This window comes from Tenrec ecaudatus, chromosome 3 (assembly GCF_050624435.1).
Source record: "Tenrec ecaudatus isolate mTenEca1 chromosome 3, mTenEca1.hap1, whole genome shotgun sequence".
In the NCBI taxonomy this organism is placed as follows: domain Eukaryota; kingdom Metazoa; phylum Chordata; class Mammalia; order Afrosoricida; family Tenrecidae; genus Tenrec; species Tenrec ecaudatus.
The window spans coordinates 33,868,709-33,880,940 of record NC_134532.1 but is presented as its reverse complement, the minus strand read 5'-3'; positions in this window follow the sequence as shown (position 1 = coordinate 33,880,940).

Below are 12,232 nucleotides of genomic sequence, written 5' to 3'. Positions count from 1 at the left end.
GTAACACAGAAAGCTGGGTTCCTGGATGCTGTCATTAGGAAAATATGTTTGAAATTCTTTACATTTTCAGGGCAAGTAAAATCTTTAATGCGACTCTTCCAGACAACGTTTCTAACTCCCACAAATGACCTTTCCCTGCTTGGGTCTATTAGGAAGGTTTGGGGGTGATATTGATGGGGTTCACCTGAGTAATTCAGAATAGGATTCCCTAGAGAGGATCCCACTTTCTATAAAATGAACCACATGAAAAGCAGGAGGAAGGATGGCATTGCCCACAGGAGTCACGGATGGATGAAATTCTCCAGTCCTACGATCCCTGCACAGTGGACTCCCCGATCCAGATGACAGCTACTCCATCAGAGACTGAGCGTGGAACCGTGATGCACTTCCCAATCCACAGAGTAAATTAACATAACTGTTCTTGGGCAGGAGGCTTGCTTAATGGACTCAAGTGTCTCTGGGGGTTCCTTCAGAACTTTGGGCTCACTCACCCTGGAAACTGGTGCCGAGTGCCTCCCGGATGAGGCTTGCTGGAGTTGGGTGCTTGAGCGGAATGCCTTCCGTTTGATATTTATAACACAGTGGTATGCGCTTCCGGCATATATTAGCGACTTGACTGAACTTTACATGTCCTCATAAAGAACTCAGTGACGTTTCCACTGGCACTACTCTTACTGGAGTTGCTCTGAAGGAGTTGCCACGGGTTATATCAAAAAGGAAGAACTTTATTGTGCCCACACGTGTCGCAGTGAGTCTGTATCCAGAAAGTGAGCCTTCACACCTGGGGTGTTGAGGACTTTCACAGGAAATGGGTCACTCACAGGAGGCTGTTGGGATTGGCAGGCCAGTGGAGGACAGCAGCTAAAAAAGCCAGGTGAGGTTATATTAGTGGAGGGTGTGCTAGCAATGTCAGGGGCTTCCTTTGAGGCCTGTTGTCTCTGGAGCAATGAGTTGTCCCTGCCGCATTACAACTTGTCCGTGAATTGTGCAGCTATTACAATGGATAGTAGAACCTAGATATGTTCAATAGTGAACAGTAAGATATTGTCCTATCCATAAGAGTTTAGGAAGTTAGTCTCTTCTGTATACAAGGAAAGAACGTTGTCCTTAGGTCACAGGGATATACAGAGCTATCTCTCGCACTGGGGAAACTTTTCTCAAACCCAGGAGTGCAGGAGCATCTGAGTGGAGAGTGGCCATTTCTCCCGGGCAAGGCTTCCTTCCTCATGTGTGACATTCACAATGTCATTGGCTGTGCGCTACAATCCGTAGTGGTTCCCAACTGAGTATTTGCATCTTCTAGACAACCCCCAGCATCACTTGAGGAGAAGCAATGGAAGCGCTGGGAGGTGATCATTTCCTCTGGATTTCCACCTCTCCTTACATGTGGTCCACTTCAATTTCCTCTCTGTCAGGACAAGGGAAACACAGGAACAACTGTATTCAAAGGCAGCTGATGTACAGAGTGCTCTCTACACAATGTTCTTGTATCACTTCCGAACCCCCACCTGCAAAATACTCTTTTGGCCATGGAGAGGAGCGTTTTCAGCTTGGGCAGGTCAGTGCCGCTTTCAGTGAGGACTGGAGTCTGTGAGCAAGGCAGGATCCTCCGAGAGGAGAACACGGTGTGGCTGCGTCTCCTTCTCTGCCCGGTGGCGGCAGCCCCAGGTGAGATCGTCCCTGATTTTAGATATCAGAACAAGGCATGGTCGGTCTGTCTGGAACTCACTGTGGTTTTCTTTGTACCCAGGGGTTCTGCCCCAGGTGCAGCTGCAAGAGTCAGGGGCAGGACTGGTGAAACCCTCACAGACCCTGTCACTCACCTGCACAGTCTGTGATTCTCCATCACCACCAGTGGAAGGGGCTGCAGTGGACTGGGGAGATTTGTGCTAGTGGTAACACTTACTACAGATCTTCCTTCAAGAGTAGCAACTCCATCTCTAGGGACACAGCCAGGAACCAATTCTCCCTGCAAGTGAATTCACTAACTGCTGAGGACACAGCTGTGCATTATTGTGCAAGAAACACAGGGAGGGGAAGTTAGTGTGAGCCCAGACACAAGCCTACCCTGCAGTCTGACGAAGGCTCAGGCTGAAGGTTGTGCCCAGAGCCCAAGTGTCAGAGCTCATACCCAGGTGCGTGGAGCTGGTGTTAGGAGAAAAATCACACCAGCTCTGTGCTCTGCTTGCTGTTCTCATGTTTTCCCACTGCTCTGCTCTTCTTTTTCCCTCTATGAACAAACAGTGACCCATAGCCCTCTGCCCCCATCCTGCCTTCATAACTTCTATTTCAAACAAGCTAACAAACAAAAACAAAACTTTCTAATCTGTTTTCTTCACATGTGGGGTCTTAAAGGATTGTTTTCAAACAAGCGGCCCTCTAAGTGAGATGTCAACTAAGCCTACAAGGAGGAAGCACACCATCATCACTGAAGGATGGTAAGCCATTTAATCTGAAGTTGAAGGAGGATCTAGTATCAAAGACTAAATTGTGATGGTTGAGAGTGGTAGCCCAAGATTCATTTGTGGAACTTCATAGGAAATAAGTCTCTGGAGAAGTCCCTCCATCTACAATTGAGGCATGGAGAAAAGTGGTTATCTAACAGAGAGCTTTGGAGAGATGAGTATAAAGGATCAAAAACGTCAATCTGGCTTGAACAGTTACAACATTGTCAGTAGATTCCGTCTGCTCTACTGATGAGGCCAACCCTTATCTGGTGTCCTACATTTTCTTTATTTTTGGTTTGTGGTATTTGCTTTGGTTTGTGCTTGTCCATATTAGAATGTATCTCAGAGGTGTTATGTCATTGGAGGTCACCTTCTTGAATTTGTGTTATATGTTTTTCCATTTTTTGTTATATATATCCTATGATTGATGAACCTATAGACAGCAAGGAGAATAGGGTTTCAGGAGGAGGGGGTACAATGGTGGAGGGGGGTAAAGGTGAGACAATGTCAAGGAGGCCATGCACGAAAAGAATGTTTGGAAACCGTCATAGCAATTGTACAACTCTGCTGAATGTTTTAACTATCGAATTATATGATATCTATCATATTATTATTATTATATATAATAAAATAAAACCTGGCTTCTTCAATAGTGTACTTCTTATTTGGGGCATCATTGAGCATTCTCATAATGCAGAACTCTGACAAACCCTTCCTCAGCCAGGTGATCAAGGTCAAATTAACACTGATAAGTTTGTGACGGTGTATATACTGTCACAATAACACAGACAGTTTCCAATCACGCTATTCTCCAAAACAAATCAACAACAACAACAAACAAAAAAAAACACAAAATAAAACCTGACAAACACCGTCAGAACTGTCAAGACAATTTTAAAAATAGAAAGGAATTTCTCAGAATTTGTCACAATAGAGAGCAAGCTAAAGGGGCATGATGACTAAATGTAATATGATGTCTTGTATGGAATCCTATGGCAGGGATAGTACCTTATGTAAGATTTAAGGAAATCCAAACAAATCATAGATTTTAATTCATAACAGTGTATCAATATTGGTGTTTGATGATTAATATGTGCCATTATAATACAAGGGAAAATCAGGAAAGGCTGGGAGGTAATGGTTTGGGGGAGATTATATAGGTATGTCTTTCTATTATCTTTACTGGTAAAATTAAAAATAAATTAATGAGTTTACATCTCTGCCATTGTATTAAACATGCAGAAACTGGTCCGAAGTCCATTCCCTCCCACTGATCCGCTGCCATGAAGTCATTTCTGTCTCACACCAGTGGATGGGAGAGCAGTGCTTCCCCACTTCTCTGAAAGGGTGTTTCCAAAAGAAGCACCATGATACACTATTCTCTTTAGGAGCAGCTGACAGATTTGAACCACAAACACATATAGTTACCACGCCCATGTTTGACCCGTTGCACCACCAGCAATCTTTGATGTAAATTTGACCTCATCCCTCCATCTTCCCAATAAACAGTTTGGTTCCTTGGAGGCAACTTTATAAAGTTCTCTTCAAATAACTCGAGTCACTCCAGGCAGTGTCATTCCAAGGGCACTTTCCCATGGACTCGGCGAAATTATAAGCTTCCAGAACCTCTTTTGCAAGCCTTCCAAGTCCAACATTTCAAGTAGCCAGTGAAGCAGAGTTAATGATCCTGATTACATGATTGCCCAGTTGATAGGAATCTATGAAGAACTGATATGAACTAAGATGATATCCATTCAATATGTTGGTACATAAAATCTCGAGGGAAAATGTACATTTTTCAAAAGTGAATAATTGCAGTTTTAAAATGTGCTTTATTGTATTGTGTTACACATTTCACCATTAAGTTTGAATGAAACAGGAAAAGAAAGTTCTGGAATCTGTTCTTCTAGATCCTTTTGAATAAATTTCTCTCTCCACTATCTTCCCAGTAACTTACCAGGTGTTGGCAGATGTTGCTGTTGCCTCCACCTGCAACCCAGAGGTTTCTCACAGGCTGCAGCATCCACCTCCTACAGCTGGGTTTGTGCCTTGTTCTAGAGAGAACTGTCCTCAGTCAAAGCTGCTCCTTAGGTTGAGGTGTGTGCCCTCGGTACCATGGGCTGACCCAGTGTCCACAAGTTCCTCTTCTGGCTCAGGACATGATGAGTTTGCAGGGGAAGGTATGAGAACAGCAAGAGCCCTTGCTGTCTGTCCTGGTTGTTCATTGACACGTGTCCCCCATTCACCAAAAGACAGCTTCTTGAAGAACACGGAAATTTGGGTATCCCAAGGGCATCAGGACCTTTTACAGAGAGTTATCATATGATAGGCACTCTTCCTGGGCACAGAAATCGATCAGAACCTTCACCCACAAACCCACGGCAATATTGCTGCTGTTGTTAGAAGTTGTCCATCAGTTCCGACTCCTATCCACCCTGTGTAGAGAATGAAACACTGCCCAAGCCTGTGCCATCATCAGAATTGTTCTTGTTGTTGGAGCCACTGTGTCCATCATCTTCTCAAGGGTCTTCCTCCTTTCACTGCCTCTCCACTTTACAAAGCACGAGGGCCTTCTGCAGAGACAAGTCTGTCAGATAACATGTCCAAAAGCCTCGCCATGCTTTCCTCTGAATAGAATTCTGGCTGTACTTCTTTGAAGATGAGTTTATGGATTCTTTTTTAGGACATGGCACTTTAAATATTTTTAACCAACATCAAAATTCAAATGTGTCAATTCCATTCTGGTCTTCCATTTTCCATGTGCAACTTTAGCATGCATAGGAGGTCATTAAAAATGCTTGGCTTGGGTGAAGTGCATCTTTTTGGTCACAGGACCACTTGGTCCCCAGGAGTCATGAACCAGACTGCAGTTTCCCCAAGCAGCATTGTGATAGCATACCTCTCCAAGACTGACTTCCCTCCCCTATCACAGTTTCTAGCACTCCACTCATGTCCCCGCCTCACCATTCACAAACCTGCTGCCTCTCTGCTCTACTCCAAGAACAATGAATTCCTCCTTAACCCTGGATATTCATGTTCCCTACATTTATTCCTCCTCACAGGCTTACCACGTTGACTTTCAACATGAGAGGCACTGGAAGAATCCATAACAGTAACACATTCCCTGATTGCAGGTCCTAAGGTGAAGGACACAGAAAACAATGAACTGCTCATTCCTGTACTTTCCTGAATCTAGTTCTGATTCATAGCAACCTGACACAGCCCTGCCCCTGCCTCTTGCCGCAACATAATGTGCTTTTTTCCCCTCTTGGGTCACTCTTTTCATATCTGATCCTTAAGAATTTTTCAGGCCACTTTTTTTTCACAATGTGGCATCTCCCCTATACTCTGCACTGAGCATGCTGAGTCACATTTTACCATGAAAATCGCAGCATGCAGTTCTGTGCTTCCTTCGGGAGATACGCCCTGCAGTTGCTTGTCCCGACTCAGCCTTCTCTGAAATGAAGAGGAGGCGTCCATAGAATGATCCTACACCATTCCGATGCTGCCTTGCAAAGGATCAGAAGCAAAGCCTGAGCTTCTGTCAATTAAAAAAGACAAATAAGCATATTTTGAAATGCTTCGTTATATTTTTGGTACTTTTTCTGTCATTTCTCCTAGACCATGCATTTTAAAGTGCTGGGTTTTCCTCTATAGCTTATGAAGAAAGTTCTCCCCAATTTGTCCTTAATTATCTGTCCCCAAGACAAAGACAAAGGAACTTGCATATGGATGGTGCAGTGTCAGACAGTGTTCTGTTGCTGTGAATAGGGTCACTGTGGGTCAGAACTGACTCAGTAGCACCTATCCACAACAACCACCACCACATGACCGTGAATTCCAATCTTGCCTTCATCCAGGACACAATGCTTTATTGGGAAGAAGATATTTTAATTGCCAAATAATTTGGTCGACTTTCTGTCGGGATACCTATTTTATGGAGTAATCGTGTAGAAATTCAAATAGGTTTCAGGGTGATGACCAGGGCTCTATGAAAAAGTTGTAAGAAGATATAAAACTGCACTGTGAGAAAACGAAGTTGGGCCAAGTATTTATTTACTATTTTTTAAATCCTTCATGACTTTGTATCTACCTATTTTTCAAGGATAGCAAGGGAGGTCCTGGGAATTTAATTTGGAAACTTTTGTTCATCTACCCTAAAACCCTGATTATGCCCCTTCCCAAATATTTTTGTTCCCAAATTTAAAAGGATATTAAGAAAGAACACACTGTGAGTTCCTCAAAGATATAAAAATGCACTTTTACATTTGTTTATAGTATTATTCCTATCAACCAGAGATATAAATTTACACACACATTTTGTGTGTAAATAGAAAAATAAAATGGATTAATGTGTGATGACAATTTACTATAGAAAGTCACATAATTCATGATATTGTTATTATCATTGTGCCCTTCACACCTAAAACACTCAGATCTGTTCTAGGAACCGAGTCCTCAGATCTCAGAAGTCATGCAACTTCATTTATTGTTATGGATTAGGAGGTCATGCAAATCCATCCCTCCCTCTGTTGATGAAAGCCAATGCAGCTCCAACCCTGCAGCTCTGGAAGTGCTCCTGGATTCTCAGGAGTCCCCACTCAGTGATAAGGACTGAGCACAACACAGACAGCATGGAGTCTGTGCTGAAAGGGGTTTGTCCTTGTTGCTATTTTAAGAGGTGATTTTGTCAAGAACCAGTTTGTGTGCTTGGGTGTGAGTGAGAGACATGGTGAATATGTCTGATGGTTTTCCTGCTCAGAGAGTGAGGTGCAGCTAGTGGAGTATGGAGGCGCCTTGGGGAAGTCTGAGGGGCCTCTGACACTCTCCTGCACTGCCTCTAGTTTGCCCTAAAGTAGCTAAATCATGATCTAGGTCCACCAGACTCTGGGGAGGACCTACAGTCGGTCTCAATAATCAGGACCTGGGGTAGTGGTGGTACATATCACAAAGACTCTGTGAAGAGCCAATTCACTATCTCCAACGTCAATTCCTAGAACATGTTACACCTGCGCACGAACAGCCTGAATTTCCAGGACATGCCTTTGCATTACTGTGCTACCATCACAGTGAGGAAAATTCAGATTCCGGATACAAGCCTCCCCTGCAGGGAGAAAACAGGTCCCCAGGTGGCGCTCAAGACCCACAGAGCACAGGTCTCAGGTTCAGAAGCAGGTGCAGATAGAGGTTCAGGGCTGCTTTCCTGTTGTGGTACTGGTGTTCTTCTCCATCTCTCCGTTTCCCTTAGAGAATCTCTCTATTTTAATACCATGCAGTGCCTATCCCTGAAATGTTCTACGTTACAATAATTGTATTACAACAAGTAAACGTTCTGTACAAAAATCAGTCTGTTTGGTGTGGAGGAAAATTAGCCACGTGGTTCTCAGAATCAGGGTCCAGAAGATAGTCAAGGAAACTCAGAGCTCCAAATCTAATGAGATTTAGAGAAGTGGAGCGATTGGGTGCTGCCAAAGGTTAGATATTGAATTGGATCAGAAAGACTGGTTATTCAAACTCTCCAAATGGTGCCTGAAGAGAAAGACGGGGATGTGCTGCTAAAAGGACAGAGAGCAGAGGCTTCCATAGAATTCCTCGATTGTGACATTGAGTTCCAGTCTAGAGTTATGCAGCTGACTAGGTAGGGAACGAACCACATTAAAGTAGAATGTGCCTCCTTTCTTCAGTGGGAATTGTGCAGGTCAGACTCAGCACTGGTGAGAAGTCTCTTTCTGTCTTTATCTATTTTCTGTGCCTCTTGTTCAGCAAGATGACATGATTCAGGAATGTTTATGCTTCCCAACGCAAGTCTGTTCACATTCACATTCTCAATATGCCGTGTTCATGGAAAAGGATGCTCAATACCAAGAAAATGTCAAAACGACACAATACTGTCTCTAAATACAATGTAATTGTGATCCAAATGACAAATTAATCCATTAAAGAAATGGGGAAAATAGTTGCTCATTTTATATGGAGAATCCTAGGATAATCAAGGGACCCCAAAAGATTGAGATCAAGGTAGGGGCCCTCACACAGACTAACCTGAAAACTATTCCACAGCCACAGCAGTCAAAACAGCCTGATACTCGTACAATGAAAGGTATGTCGACCAATGGAACAGGATAGAAAAATAACAAATAATCCATCCACACAATAGACAACTGATCTTCACCAAAGGCCAAAGGGATTTTATAAGGGAGAGTGTGACATTCTCTTAAACAATGGGACCGGCACAATTGGATCGTCACCCTCAGAAGCATGAAAGACAACTGAAACCTCAGCTCATGTACAAATAGGTCGAACACAAGATGACCAAAGACCTAATGTCAATCCCAGAGCTATAGAGACCATCGATAAGGAAGCAGGGACACACTTAAGTGGCCCCATTGCAGGACGTTCATACACCGTCAAGCAGAGCAAAGGAAGCACACACAAAGAAGACAGCATAGATGAGGGTGACCTTCTAAAATCAGACATTTATGTGCATCAGGAGAGTAAAAAGGGAACTAAAGCAATGAATAAAAAGCAAAAGGCTCTTGTAATTTTAAGCTGCAGAGTTGTATATTCATTTAATGTACAACAATAGACAACCAGGGAAAATATTATTGCATTTTCCTTGGACATATTTTGTATCATTTCCACCTTTCAGAATTTTGAGAGATACAGTGTACCTTGACTAAGTGATTGACCAAACCTAAACCAGGAGATGGGGGACCGCAAAACAAACACAGAAATCCGAGTCTAGAAGAGCTCAATGCGTTGCTTCTTTGGAGTGCAGGGAGCACTCAGGAGCTCATTGAGAACATGTGTAAAAAACCTGTTAGGAAAGTGATGTGCAGATGGATAATGTCATAAAAGTTGTCACTTAAGGAGACCCCTACTAACCACTGCTAAGAAATTATCTTGAGACAATCATGGCAGTCAAATTCAGAGACGGATGTTACTTGAACTCCTTGAACTCGTGCGCAGCTACATCACAGTCTCAAGCTTAAATCAGTTAGGAAACCACCAAGAGCAGATAGTGAGATGGGAGTTCAGTAAAATGAACAGGATCAAGTGATGCTCTGCCAGTGTGCATATGAAAAGGGAACTGACTCAATGATCTCCAAACAAAAAATGCTAGAGTGTCCTGTGCTTGAACCCCTGGATTTTAGCGAAATTCATGTGTATTCGTTTCAAAGCATTTGCTTATTCCCTTCAGCAAATTCTGGCCCGAAGAAGTCCAGGTGACCAATACTGAGTGCTTGGATTTCCCTATTGAAATATATATATTAATTTGGAGATATAATGAGATTCTAATTCAGTAAATGAGTGGTGTCAAACCTTAGTCTGGGGAAAATATTTTAAACTTTGTTATTGAGGCAGATAACAAAAGAAATTCCATTTTTGTAAGCTGCTAAGTAACTTGCCCATTCCTCCCTCCCATCTCAGAAAGTTGACTGCTAATGGATCTTCTTGTTCTCCTTCCCCTTATGGGAAATCCTCTGCTGGTGATTAATTTTAGCATGTACTTCCATGTGTTCCTAGGTTCTGGACACTACAATTACTTTTGACTATTCTTCAATATATCATTTGTTCTGATTCAATATTGTTCCCTGTGATGTGATCATCTGAACGGTGTAGTTCATCTTGTTATGGTAACCAGGATCTTATAGTCAATTTTGGTAAAATTTCTTTCTGATTAGGAACGTATCATGTAATGCATACTTGGTCTTCTTGAAGTTACCAGAATGTTATAATCAATGTTGTACCCTGTAAGGCTCCCTAACCCTAAAGAATAGTAACATCAATTTTGCTTTCTGCTTCTATTCATGCTAGCTTAAGTCTTAGACAATGAGAACTGAGTTTTTTCCTTTAAAAGATGGACTAAAACGTGGACTTAGGACTTCAACCAAGGATTCACTTTTATAATCTAGCAGTCCAGTTATAAGTGAACAAAGACTCTTCTAAATTATGAAGACATTACCGTGGCTGTCATATATTCAAACCTGCAATATTATCTAGAAAGAATCTGAAGGGTTTTCCGTTTTAAAACTGCATGGTTAGAGATAGTGTCACAGCTTCAAGAGTCAGAAATATGAACAGTTTTCAAAAATTAGACAATCCTTGAGTTTAGGGCATAAATGTAAGGTGAGATCCATGAGCATTTGTGATGGGGCTGTGCGCAGAGCACAAATGGAGAGGCTGTCCTTGGTTGGAGATGCTCACACTTCGATTGAACCAGAACCCCCTGGGCAAGGGACATTTACAAGAGTGTCTGAGCTCATTCTCTAAATTTTGAGGATTAGTTGTATGGATGAACCTAATTTTAGTGGAAAGTGCCTACTGGGTCTCAAGAAAATATCTTTTTGTGGAAGATCTAAATCACTGCACTTGGCTTTTCTTCTTACTCTGATTATTTTCAGAAATGATTATTTTCCATCTACTGCTTTACTGAATCTTTATACTTGAAATCAGGACTCAACTTATTGTGCATCATTTTGGATATTCCAGCAAACAAAGGTGTGTGTGTGTGTGTGTGGGGGGGTGTCTGTTCAGAATCTTACTTTTTTAGAGACTACAGAGTTAAAATAGTAACTTGTCTGAAGACCAACTTTTCTTGGTGGCACGTTCTTCCCTGAGACCCTATGGCACTTGAATCTCTTTCCTTACATTGAGGTTGACCTCATTCATCAGACTCTGGGATGTAGTGTGGATATTGCTTATAAGAGTGGTGGGATTGGTAAAGACTATGGCCCAAGGTCAGAAATATCCTGGCTAAATAAGATTAGTAGCAGAACAACGCCTACTGGAAACATTCTGTCAGGGACTTCACCTCGTGTGTGCATAAATAAAATGCAAAGCAAGGAGTGGAGACTGTTCTTCAGGCCCAGCAACTGGTTTACCCTTTTCTGAACTTCAGAATTTTGACTGAACAGAACCCTCAAACTTTCATGAATTTCTGTTGGGTGCTGCAGTGATTCTCAGAACCCAGAAATCTGAGGGGATCTCCTCAAGGGTGGAGTGGGTGGGAATTGGAGCTGAATGGCTTCATTGAAGAGTTGAACCTTTGGGACATTATCAATCCTTGGAACAAATTTGGTATTCGTGTTTCTAAAAGATGTTACTCTCACACATGGAAAACTACTAGGGACTATGAGGAGGTTAATTAAGAGGTGTCAGGGTGTACAGGAAAAAATGGGTCTTAGAGAGTATTAAGACTGAAGATGCTTTCAACAAACATCATATAGAAACCCAAGGCAGGGCAGAGGCAACGAGGGGCTGGAAGGAAAGAACACTGGGCTCAGAAATTCTGGGCATTCTTTGACCTTTCCACTCACTTCTTGAGAAAAACCTTTCATTATAGATTAACTTGCACATGAGTTAAAACAAGCAGTTACCCTACAATGGGCTCATAAGGAAGAGGGGAGTCTGATCTCCATTACTTTCTGCTTATAAGGACAGGGCTCCCTCACATGCAAGTTATCCTTCAGGCACTGAGGTCAAATTCACCACTGACCTGGGAAGGCTATCAGTTCTCTTCAGACATGGGTGTAGGTCTCTTGGGAAAGCCCGGCTGCGGTCTAAAGATGCTATTGCTGTGTGTTCTCCAGTACCTGGTGACAGTTCCCCAAGGCGGGAGATTCAGATATCTGACCTGGGTCTATGGGGATGTTTTTGACCGCAAGTGACCGACAGGGAACATTTGTGTTTGTTTGCCAGTGCAGCTTCAGGAGTCAGGTCCAGGACTGGTGAAGCCTCCCAGAAGCTGTCCCTCACCTGCACTGTTTCTGGTTTCTCCATCA